The sequence below is a fragment of the Arachis duranensis genome, chromosome 7, assembly GCF_000817695.3.
Source record: "Arachis duranensis cultivar V14167 chromosome 7, aradu.V14167.gnm2.J7QH, whole genome shotgun sequence".
Classification (NCBI taxonomy): Eukaryota; Viridiplantae; Streptophyta; class Magnoliopsida; order Fabales; family Fabaceae; genus Arachis; species Arachis duranensis.
Window position 1 is genome coordinate 21,129,107 of NC_029778.3, and position 10,611 is coordinate 21,139,717.

The 10,611-nt window shown below is 37.8% G+C and overlaps 1 non-coding gene across 1 annotated transcript; it reads right to left on the minus strand.

The window, feature by feature from the left end:
- Positions 1 to 3,158: 3,158 nt before the first annotated feature.
- On the minus strand, positions 3,159 to 3,266 carry LOC127740735 (small nucleolar RNA R71). Its single transcript, XR_008001594.1, has one exon. It is a non-coding gene; the product is annotated as a small nucleolar RNA R71 (small nucleolar RNA).
- Positions 3,267 to 10,611: the final 7,345 nt, after the last annotated feature.

The following is a 10,611-nucleotide window of genomic DNA, read 5'->3' on the forward strand; positions in this document are numbered from 1 at the left end:
ACTTTCCGGATTCTCAAGAATGCCGCCATCAATTCTAGCTTATACCACGAAAATTCTGATTAAGGAATCTAAGAGATACTCATTCAATCTGATGTAGAACGGAGGTGGTTGTCAGGCACACGTTCATGGATTGAGGAAGGTGATGAGTGTCGCGGATCATCACCTTCTCCATAATTAAGCGCGGATAAACATCTTAGATAAGAACAAGCGTGTTTGAATGGAAAACAAAGGAATTGTATTAAATCATCGAGACGCCCTGAGCTTGATCTATCCACGAGCTGAGGCTTTTCTTGGAGTTGAACTCCAAGTTATGACGTGTTTTGGGCGTTCAACTCCGGATCATGACGTTTTTCTAGCGTTTAACTCCAGACAGCAGCATGTACTTGGCGTTCAACGCCAAGTTACGTCATTTATCTTCGCGCAAAGTATAGACTATTATATATTGCTGGAAAGCCCTAGATGTCTACTTTCCAACGCGGTTGAGAGCGCGCCAATTGGACTCCTGTAGCTCCAGAAAATTCATTTCGAGTGCAGGGAGGTCAGGATCCAACAGCATCAGCAATCCTTTTTCAGCCTAACTCAGATTTTTGCTCAGCTCCCTCAATTTCAGCCAGAAAATACCTGAAATCACAGAAAAACACACAAACTCATAGTAAAGTCCAGAAATATGATTTTTGCCTAAAAACTAATAATATTCTACTAAAAACCAATTAAAACATGCTAAAATCTACATGAAATTACCCCCAAAAAGCGTATAAAATATCCGCTCATCAGAAAGCAGAGGTTCAGGAGTAACAAAGCATCTCCAAACGCTTATCTGAAATTCCCACCAATGAATTACATAAGTATCTCTATCTTATTCTATGATTTATTTATCTTCTAATTATTAAAAAACACATAACCATTTGAATCTGCCCGACTGAGATTTACAAGATGATCATAGCTTGCTTCAAGCCGTCAATCTCTGTGGGATCAATCCTTACTCACGTAAGGTATTACTTGGACGACCCAGTGCACTTGCTGGTCAACTATGAAAAGTTGTGAAAAGTGTGAATCACAATTTCACATACCAAGTTTTTGGCGCCGTTGCCGGGGATTGTTCGAGTTTGGACAACTGACGATTCATCTTGTTGCTTAGATTAGGTAACCTTTTTTTCTTCTTGTTTCAACCTTTACTTTCTTTTAAAAAATGTTTTCGAAAAATATTTTTAATAAAATCATAAAAACCATAAAAAAAAATTTTGTGTTTCTTGTTTGACTCTAGTGTCAATTGCATGTTTTCAAATTTTCTCAAGTTTTCGAAAAAAAATCATGCATTGTGTTCTTTATTGATCTTCAAGTTGTTCTTGATGATTTTTCTTGTTCTGATCTTTAAATTCTCCTGTTTTGTGTCTTTTCCTGTTTTTCATATGCATTTTCAAATCCATAGTGTCTAAGCATTAAAAATTTCTAAGTTTAGTGTCTTGCATATCTTTCTTTTCTTAAAAATTTTCAAAAATATGTCCTTGTGTTTATCATGATCTTCAAAGTGTTCTTGGTGTTCATCTTGACATTCAAAGTGTCCTTGCATGCATTGCTTGTTTTGATCTTGAATTTTTATGTTTTATTTTATTTTGCTATTTTTTTCTCTCTTCATTAAAAATTCAAAAAAAAATAAAAAATATCTCTTTTCAAGTGAATAATACAGAGAAATAAAGATTCAGAACATACAGCAGAGGAATCACAGAGAAAAAGCTGGACGTTTAGAAAAAATGCCCAATAAGGAAGGAATTCTGGTGTTTAACGCCAGCCCGGGTATCTGGCTGGGCGTTAAACGCCCAAAGAGGTAGCATTCTGGGCGTTAAACACCAGAATGGATAGCATCCTGGGCGTTTAACGCCAGGATGACACAGGGGATGTAATTTCATTTCAAATTCAATTTTTTTTTCAAATTTTCATGTTTTAATTCATTATTTAAAAATCTTATCTTTCCATATTTTCAAAAAATCCTTGCTAACAATTAATGTTTTGATTCAAAAATTTTAAGTTTGTTACTTTCTTGTTAAGAAAGGTTCAATCTTTGAATTTTATAATCATATCTTTTAATTTCTTGTTAGTCAAGTCATCAATTTTAAAAATCAAATCCTTTTCAATCATATCTTTTCAATCATATCTTTTTAAAATCAAATCTTTTTCAATCAAATCTTTTTCAATCATATCTTTTTAAAATTTTGATTTCAAAATCTTTTTCTAACTTCTTATCTTTTCAAAATTATTTCCAAATATTTTTCAACTAATTACTATTTCTTATCTTTTTCCAAATCACCTAACCACTTTTTCACTTCTCATTTTCGAAAATCACTAACCCCTTTTTCAAAAATCTTTTTAATTAACTAATTGTTTTAAATTCTAATTTTATGTTATTTCTTTTAAATTTTTTAAAACTCTTTCTCTCTCATATCTTTCTATTTATTTTTATTTAATTGCTAACATTCCTCCTCCACTCATCTAAAAAATTTTCGAACTCACCTCCTCTCTCTTCTCATTCTTCTACTTCTTTTCCTCTGACACATCAAGGAATCTCTATACTGTGACATAGAGGATTCCACTACTCCCTTTTGTTCTCTTCTTTTTCATATGAGCAGAAACAGGGATAAAAATATTCTTGTTGAAGCTGATCCTGAACCTGAAAAGACTCTGAAGAAGAAGCTAAGAGAAGGTAAAGCACAACACTCCAGAGAGGACCTTTCAGAGAATTTTGAAAAAGAAGTAGACATGGCAGCCGAACCCAACAACAATGCAAGAGATTCAAAGAAGATGATTGGTGACTATACTACACCAACTTTTAACTTCTATGGAAGAAGCATCTCAATTCCAACCATTGGAGCGAACAACTTTGAGCTTAAGCCTCAATAGTTTCTCTAATGCAGTAGAATTGCATGTTTTATGGACTTCCATCGGAAGATCCTCATCAGTTCTTAGCTGAATTCTTGCAAATCTGTGATACTGTTAAGACCAATGGGGTTGATCCCGATGTCTACAGACTCATGATTTTCCCCTTTGCTGTAAGAGACAGAGCTAGGATATGGTTGGACTCACAACCTAGAGAAAGCCTGAACTCTTGGGACAAGTTGGTCAATGCTTTCTTGACCAAATTCTTTCCACCTCAAAAGATGAGCAAGCTTAGAGTGGAAGTCCAAACCTTCAAACAGAAGGAAGGTGAATCCCTCTATGAAGCCTGGGAAAGATACAAGCAATTAACCAAAAGGTGTCCTTCTGACATGCTTCCAGAATGGATCATCATATGTATATTCTATGATGGTCTGTCTGAGTTGTCTAAGATGTCATTGGACCATTCTGCTGGTGGATCCCTTCATCTAAAAACCCATGTAGAAGCCAGGAACTCATTGAGATGGTTGCGAATAACCAGTTCATGTACACTTCTAAAAGAAATCCTGTGAATAATGGGATGACTCAGAAGAAAGGAGTTCTTGAGATTGATACTCTGAATGCCATATTGGCTCAGAATAAAATATTGACTAAGTAAATCAATATGATTTTTCAGAATCTGACTGGATTGCAAGTTGCATCCTGCAGTGCTAAAGAAGCCTCCTCTGAAAGAGAAGCTTATGACCCTGAGAATCCTGCAATGGAAGAGGTGAATTACATGGGAGAATCCTATGGAAACACCTATAATCCTTCATGGAGGAATCATCCAAATTTCTCATGAAAGGATCAACAAAAGCCTCAACAAGGCTTCAACAACAATAATGGTGGTAGAAATAGGTTTGGCAATAACAAGATTTTTCCATCATCTTCTCAGCAACAGACAGAGAATTCTAAGCAGAGCCTATTTGGCTTAGCAAACATAGTCTCTGATCTATCTAAAATCACCCTCAGTTTCATGAATGAAACAATGTCTTCCATCATAAATTTGGAGGCACAAGTGGGTTAGCTGAGTAAAAGAGTTACTGAAACTCCTCCTAGTACTCTCCCAAGCAATACAGAAGAGAATCCCAAAAGAGAGTGCAAGGCCATAACTATAACCAAAATGGCCGAACCTGGAGAGAGTGAAAAGGCAGTGATTCCCAGTGAGGAAGACCTCAAGGGACATCCACTGACCAATAAGGAGTTTCGTATTGAGGAACCAAAGGAATCTGAGGCTTATACAGAGACCAAAGAGATTCCACTGAACTTACTATTGCCATTCATGAGCTCTGATGAATATTCTTCCTCTGAAGAGGGTGAAGACATTGTTGAAGAGCAAGTTGCTCAGTATATGGGAGCAATCATGAAGGTGAATGCCAAGTTATTTGGTAATGAGACTTGAGAGGATGAACCTCCATTGCTCATCAATGAACTGAATATATGGATTCAGCAGGCATTGCCTCAAAAGAAATCGGATCCAAAAAAGTTCCCTTGCACCATAGGCACCATGACCTTTGAAAAGGCTCTGTGTGACCTGGGGTCAGGTATCAACCTTATGCCACTCTCTGTAATAGAGAAACTAGGGATCTTTGAGGTACAAGTTGCAAGAATCTCACTAGAGATGGCAGACAAATCAATGAAACAGGCTTATGGACTTGTAGAGGATGTCTTAGTGAAGGTTGAATGCCTTTACGTCACTGCTGACTTCATAATCCTAGACACTGGGAAGGATGAGGATGAATCCATCATCCTTGGAAGACCCTTCCTAGCCACAGCAAGGGCTATGATTGATGTGGATAGAGGAGAGTTAGTCCTTCAATTGAATGAGGATTACCTTGTGTTTAATACTCAAGGATCTTCTTCTGTAAACATGGAGAAGAAGCATGAAAAGCTTCTCTCAATACAGAGTCAGACAGAGCCCCCACACTCAACTTCTAAGTTTGGTGTTGGGAGGCCACAATCATGCTCTGAGCACCTGTGAAGCTCTGTAAGAGCTTCCTGTCAAGCTATTGACATTAAAGAAGCACTTATTAGAAGGCAGCCCAATTTTATTTATCTATAATAATTACTCTTTCATTTTATTTTCCATTGTTATTATATGTCTTCTTTAGATTGATGATCATGTGAAGTCATAAAAACAACTGCAAAATTAAAGCAGAATGAAAAATAGCATAAAAAATAGCACACCCTAGAGGACAGGCTTACTAGCATTTAAATGCCAGTAAGGATAGCAGAATGAGCGTTGGCAGCATTTTGGGCATTAAACGCCAGAATTGGCAGCCAGACTGGCGTTTAACGCCAAAAAGGGCTGTCTGGTGTCTGGCTGGCATTAAACGCTAGAAAGGGGCACCAGCCTAGCGTTTAATGCCAGGAAAGGTAGCAAAACTGGCATTTAACGCCAGAATTGGCACACAGTGGGCGTTTAAACACCAAGAAGGTGCAGGGATGAGAATTCCTTGACACTTCAGGATCTGTGGACCCCACAGGATCCCCACCTACCCCACCTCACTCTCCCTCTTCCTCACATCTTTCCATAACACTATTTCCTATCATACAACCCACCTACCCCCACCCACTCAAATTCAAACCATTTACCTCCCAAACCCAACCCTTACCCTATAAATACCCCTATTCACTCTTTTATTTTCACACATATCCAACACTTCATACCCCCCTTGGCCGAACCACTCCTACACCTCCATTTCCTTCATTTCTTCTTCTTATCCTCCTTTCTATCTTCTTTTGCTCGAGAACGAGTAAACCTTTTAAGTTTGGTATGGAAAAAGCGTTGCTTTTCTGTTTTCTATAACCATTAATGGCATCTAAGGCTGGAGAAACCTCTAGGAAGAGAAAAAGGGAAGGCAGTTGCTTCCAACTCCGAGTCATGAGAGATGGAGAGATTCATCTCAAAAGCCCATCACTAGAAAGAGGATGGAGCAAACAAGAGAGCCCACTCATGAACCTCAACAAGAGCATGAGGAATTTCGTCATCAAGAAATCTCTGAGATGCCTCAAGGAATACATTTTCCTCCACACAACTATTGGGAGAAACTAAGAATAGGAGCACTAAAATCACTAAGGATAGAGCACCAAAAGCACTCCATTATCCTCCATGAAATCAGAGAGGACCAAAGAGCCATGAGAGATGAGCAACAAAGGCAAGGAAGAGATATTGAGGAGCTCAAGCACTCCATAGGATCTTCAAGAAGAAGAACTAGCTGCCATCACTAAGGTGGACCCGTTCATTAATTTCCTTGTTATTTTTTTTGTTTTTTGTTTCTTATGCTTTATGTTTTGTCTATGTTTATGTCTTTATTACATGATCATTAGTGTCTAGTGTCTATGCCTTGAAGTTATGAATGTCCCATAAATCCTTCACCTTTCTTAAATGAAAAATGTTTCTAATTGCAAAAGTACAAGAAGTACATGAATTTCAAATTCTATCTTGAAATTAGTTTAATTATTTTGATGTGGCGGCAATACTTTTTGTTTTCTGAATGAATGCTTGAACAGTGCATATTTTTTATAGTGAAGTTTATGAATGTTAAAATTGTTGGCTATTGAAAGAATAATGAAAAAGGATAAATGTTATTGATAATCTAAAAAATCATAAAATTGATTCTTGAAGTAAGAAAAAGCAGTGAAAAATACAAAGCTTGCGAAGAAAAGAGAAAATAGGCGGTCGTGATCCAAAGCAAAAGAGTGTGCTTAAGAACTCTGGACACCTCTAACTGGGGACTCTAGCAAAGCTGAGTCACAATCTGAAAAGGTTCACCCAGTTATGTGTCTGTGGCATTTATGTATCCGGTGGTAATATTGGAAAACAAGATGCTTAGGGTCACGACCAAGACTCATAAGTAGCTGTGTTCAAGAATCAACATACTGAACTAGGAGAATCAATAACACTATCTGAATTTTGAGTTCCTATAGATGCCAATCATTCTGAACTTCAAAGGATAAAGTGAGATACCAAAACTGTTCAAAAGTAAAAAGCTACTAGTCCCGCTCATCTAATTGGAACTAAGCTTCATTGATGTTTTGAGATTTATTGTATATTCTCTTTTTTTATCCTATTTTGTTTTTAGTTGTCTGGGGACAAGCAACAATTTAAGTTTGGTGTTGTGATGAGTGGATAATTTATACGCTTTTTTGGCATTGTTTTTAGGTAGTTTTTAGTATGTTTTAGTTACTTTTTAGTGTATTTTTGTTAGTTTTTATGCAAAATTCACATTTCTAGAATTTACTATGAGTTTGTGTATTTTTCTGTGATTTTAGGTATTTTCTGGCTGAAATTGAGGGACCTGAGCAAAAATCTGATTCAGAGGCTAAGAAAGGACTGCAGATGCTGTTAGATTCTGACATTCCTGCACTCAAAGTAGATTTTCTAGAGCTACAGAAATCCAATTGGCGCGCTCTTAATTGCGTTGGAAAGTAGACATCTTGGGCTTTCCAGCAAAGTATAATAGTTAATACTTTGCCTGAGATTTGATGGCTCAAACTGGCATTTAAACGCCTACCAGAGACCCTTTTCTGGCGTAAAACGCCGGAACTGGCACCAAAGCTGGAGTTAAACTCCAAGGATGGCCTATGCACGTGAAAGCTTCAAGACTCAGCCCAAACACACATCAAGTGGGCCCCGGAAGTGGATTTTTACACTATTTACTCATTTTCTATAAACCTAGTTCACTAGTTTAGTATAAATAGCAATTTTTACTATTGTATTGGAAGTCTTGGACCTTTTGGGAGTTCTTCGAACCCTTTTTGGAGGCTGGCCATTTGGCCATGCCTAGACCCTTTGTTCTTATGTATTTTCAATGGTGGAGTTTCTACACCTCATAGATTAAGGTGAGTTTCTACTATGGTTTTTCATTCAATTCACGCCTACTTCTTCTCCAAGATATACTCTTGTACTTAATTCAGTTAAGTCAGACTAAAGGGGTGACCCGTGACAATCACCCTCTATCTTCAGTACTCACTTAGCTAAGATCCGCGTGCTTGACAACCACAATGCGGTCTAACCTTGTCTGTGGTATTCCGAGTAGGATCTAGGAAGGGATGACTGTGAAGAGCTTCAAACTCGCGAATGTTGGGCGCAGTGACAGTGTGCAAAAGGATCAATGGATCTTATTCTGATGCTAGTGAGAACCGATAGATGATTAGCCATGCGGTAGCTGTACCCGGTATTTTTCATCCGAGACGATAAATCCGACAGTTGATTAGCCGTACAGAAACCGTAGAGGACCATTTTTACTGAGAGGATCCTACAGCTTGCCATGGAAGGGAGCACGCATGATTGGATGAAGACAATGGGAAAGCAGAGGTTTAGGAGTAACAAAGCATCTCCAAACGCTTATTTGAAATTTCCACCAATGAATTACATAAGTATCTTGATAAACCACTATTTTATGGTTTATATTGTATTTAATTGAGTGGTTTTATCAAGCTTTTCACCCACTTATTCATATGATTTGCATGATTTTACAATTCTTTCCTAGTTTAGTTCTATGATTGAAAACATGCTTCTTTGGTCTTAATTTAGCTAATCTTAATCCTCTCTTATTACCATTCGATGCCTTGATCTGTGCGTTAAGTGTTTCAGGCTTCACAGGGCATGAATGACTTAGAGAATGAAGAGGAAGCATGCAAAAATGGAAGGAATACAAGGAATTGAGGAGACGACCAGCGAGAAGTCACGGATTGGAAGCTGCACGAACGACGCGAAAGCGTGGACGACACGCACGCGTGGTACGAGAAAGGCTAAGTAACGCGAACGCGTGGACGACGCGGACGCGTGACGTGGGCGATCTGCAGAATTACAAAAGTCGCTGGTAGAGATTCTGGGCCGCATTTCAACCCAGTTTTCGGCCCAAAAACACAGATTAAAGTCGAGGAACATGCAGAGATTCATTATGCTTTCATAATTCACTTTTTAGGATTTAGATGTAGTTTTTAGAGAGAGAGGCTCTCTCCTCTCTCTTAGGATTTAGGATTAGGATTTTTAGAAATTAGGGATTTATCTCATCTTCATATCAGGTTCAATATTCCTTTATTTTGACTTTTCTTCTACTTTGAGATACTTTAATGCTTTTATTTCTATTTGATTTATGTTGCCTATTTGGCTTATGAATATTGTCCATGTTAGATTTTATTGCTTTGAATGTATGTTATTTGAGGTATTTCAGATCTAAGATTCATATTTAGCTTTTTTATATTATTGGCTTTAATTGATTAACTGGAAGCTCTTGAGTTATCAACTATTCATGATTGATTGTTATGTCAGCTAATTAACTGGAATTCCACTAACTCTAGTCTTTCCTTAGGAGTCGGCTAGGACTTGGGAAATCTAACCAATTGGTTCACTTGACTTTCCCTTGCTTACACAAAGGTTAACTAAGTGGGATTAACTTCCATTCTCATAGGAGCAACTAGGATAGGACTTCTGAATTTTCATATCTTGCCAAGAGTTTATTTTATAGTTAATTATTTATTTTATTTGTCATTTAATTTACTTGTTCCTCACTTTCAAAACCCCAATTTACAAAACTCATAACCAATAATAAGAACATACCTCCATGTAATTCCTTGAGAAAACGACCCGAGGTTTGAATACTCGGTTATCAATTTTAAAAAGGATTTGTTACTTATGACAACCAAAACGTTTGTAAGAAAGGTTGATTGCTTGGTTTAGTAACTATACTTACAACGAGAGTTTACTATAACTTCTAAACCGTCAATCTCCAGTTCTTCAAAATGGCGCCATTGCCGGGGAATTACTAACGTGTGCCTTATTATTGGTTATTGTAAATATTTTTCAAAAAAAAAATTTTCTTTTACTTGTTTATTTGTTTCTCCTTTTTCCCCCTTATTTCTAATAACTACTATGAATTCTCACCCCTCTCGCTTTGAGTTTAGTTTTAATTTTGTTGCAAGGAATGGAAGCTATAACAGGAATATGCATCAAGGTCAAAGCAATCAAAGATGGACGGAGCCAAGAGGATCTGATCAACCTTTTAAGCAACAACACCCTCCTAGATATCACAGACAAAGACCATCCTACAATGCATACCAAGCTGATAGATATGGTGGACCGCCTAGTAGCTACCAACAAGCCCCACCGTATGCTCAGAGACCATCCTCACAATATAACTTTGAACCACCACACTCACAAGCCCCTTTCCACCATTCACCTTCATATGACCCCAATCCTCATTCACCGCACCAACCATTATATGAACCAAAGCCAGAACCACCACCTTAATATACACCATCTCCATATCATTATCAAGAGGAACCACTTCCGTGTTATGAACCTTTTCTCCCAACAAATGAACCCTCCTATCCACCCCAAACCACCATGGAAAGCAAACTTGCCTCTATCACTAGTCTCACCTCTACTCTTCAAGCACTTATATCCCGCATGGGCCAACCCTCTACACCCAATATTCAACCCTTAAGCTCCACTGCACTTCCATCTCAACCACATAATGATCCACCCATCCCATCACCACCATCCATGGAAGAGTGCCAACATCCATCAATCCAAGAGCAACATGATCCCACTGATACTATTGACATAGAACAAGAGAGAAAGGATCTTCTTCGCGAATCCATACTTCATAAGGAGCTAGAGGAGGAACTAAAGGTGAAGGTAGTAGAGACCCTTGAAGTTGACAGCACAGTTGAAGAACTAGTGAAGGAAGACAA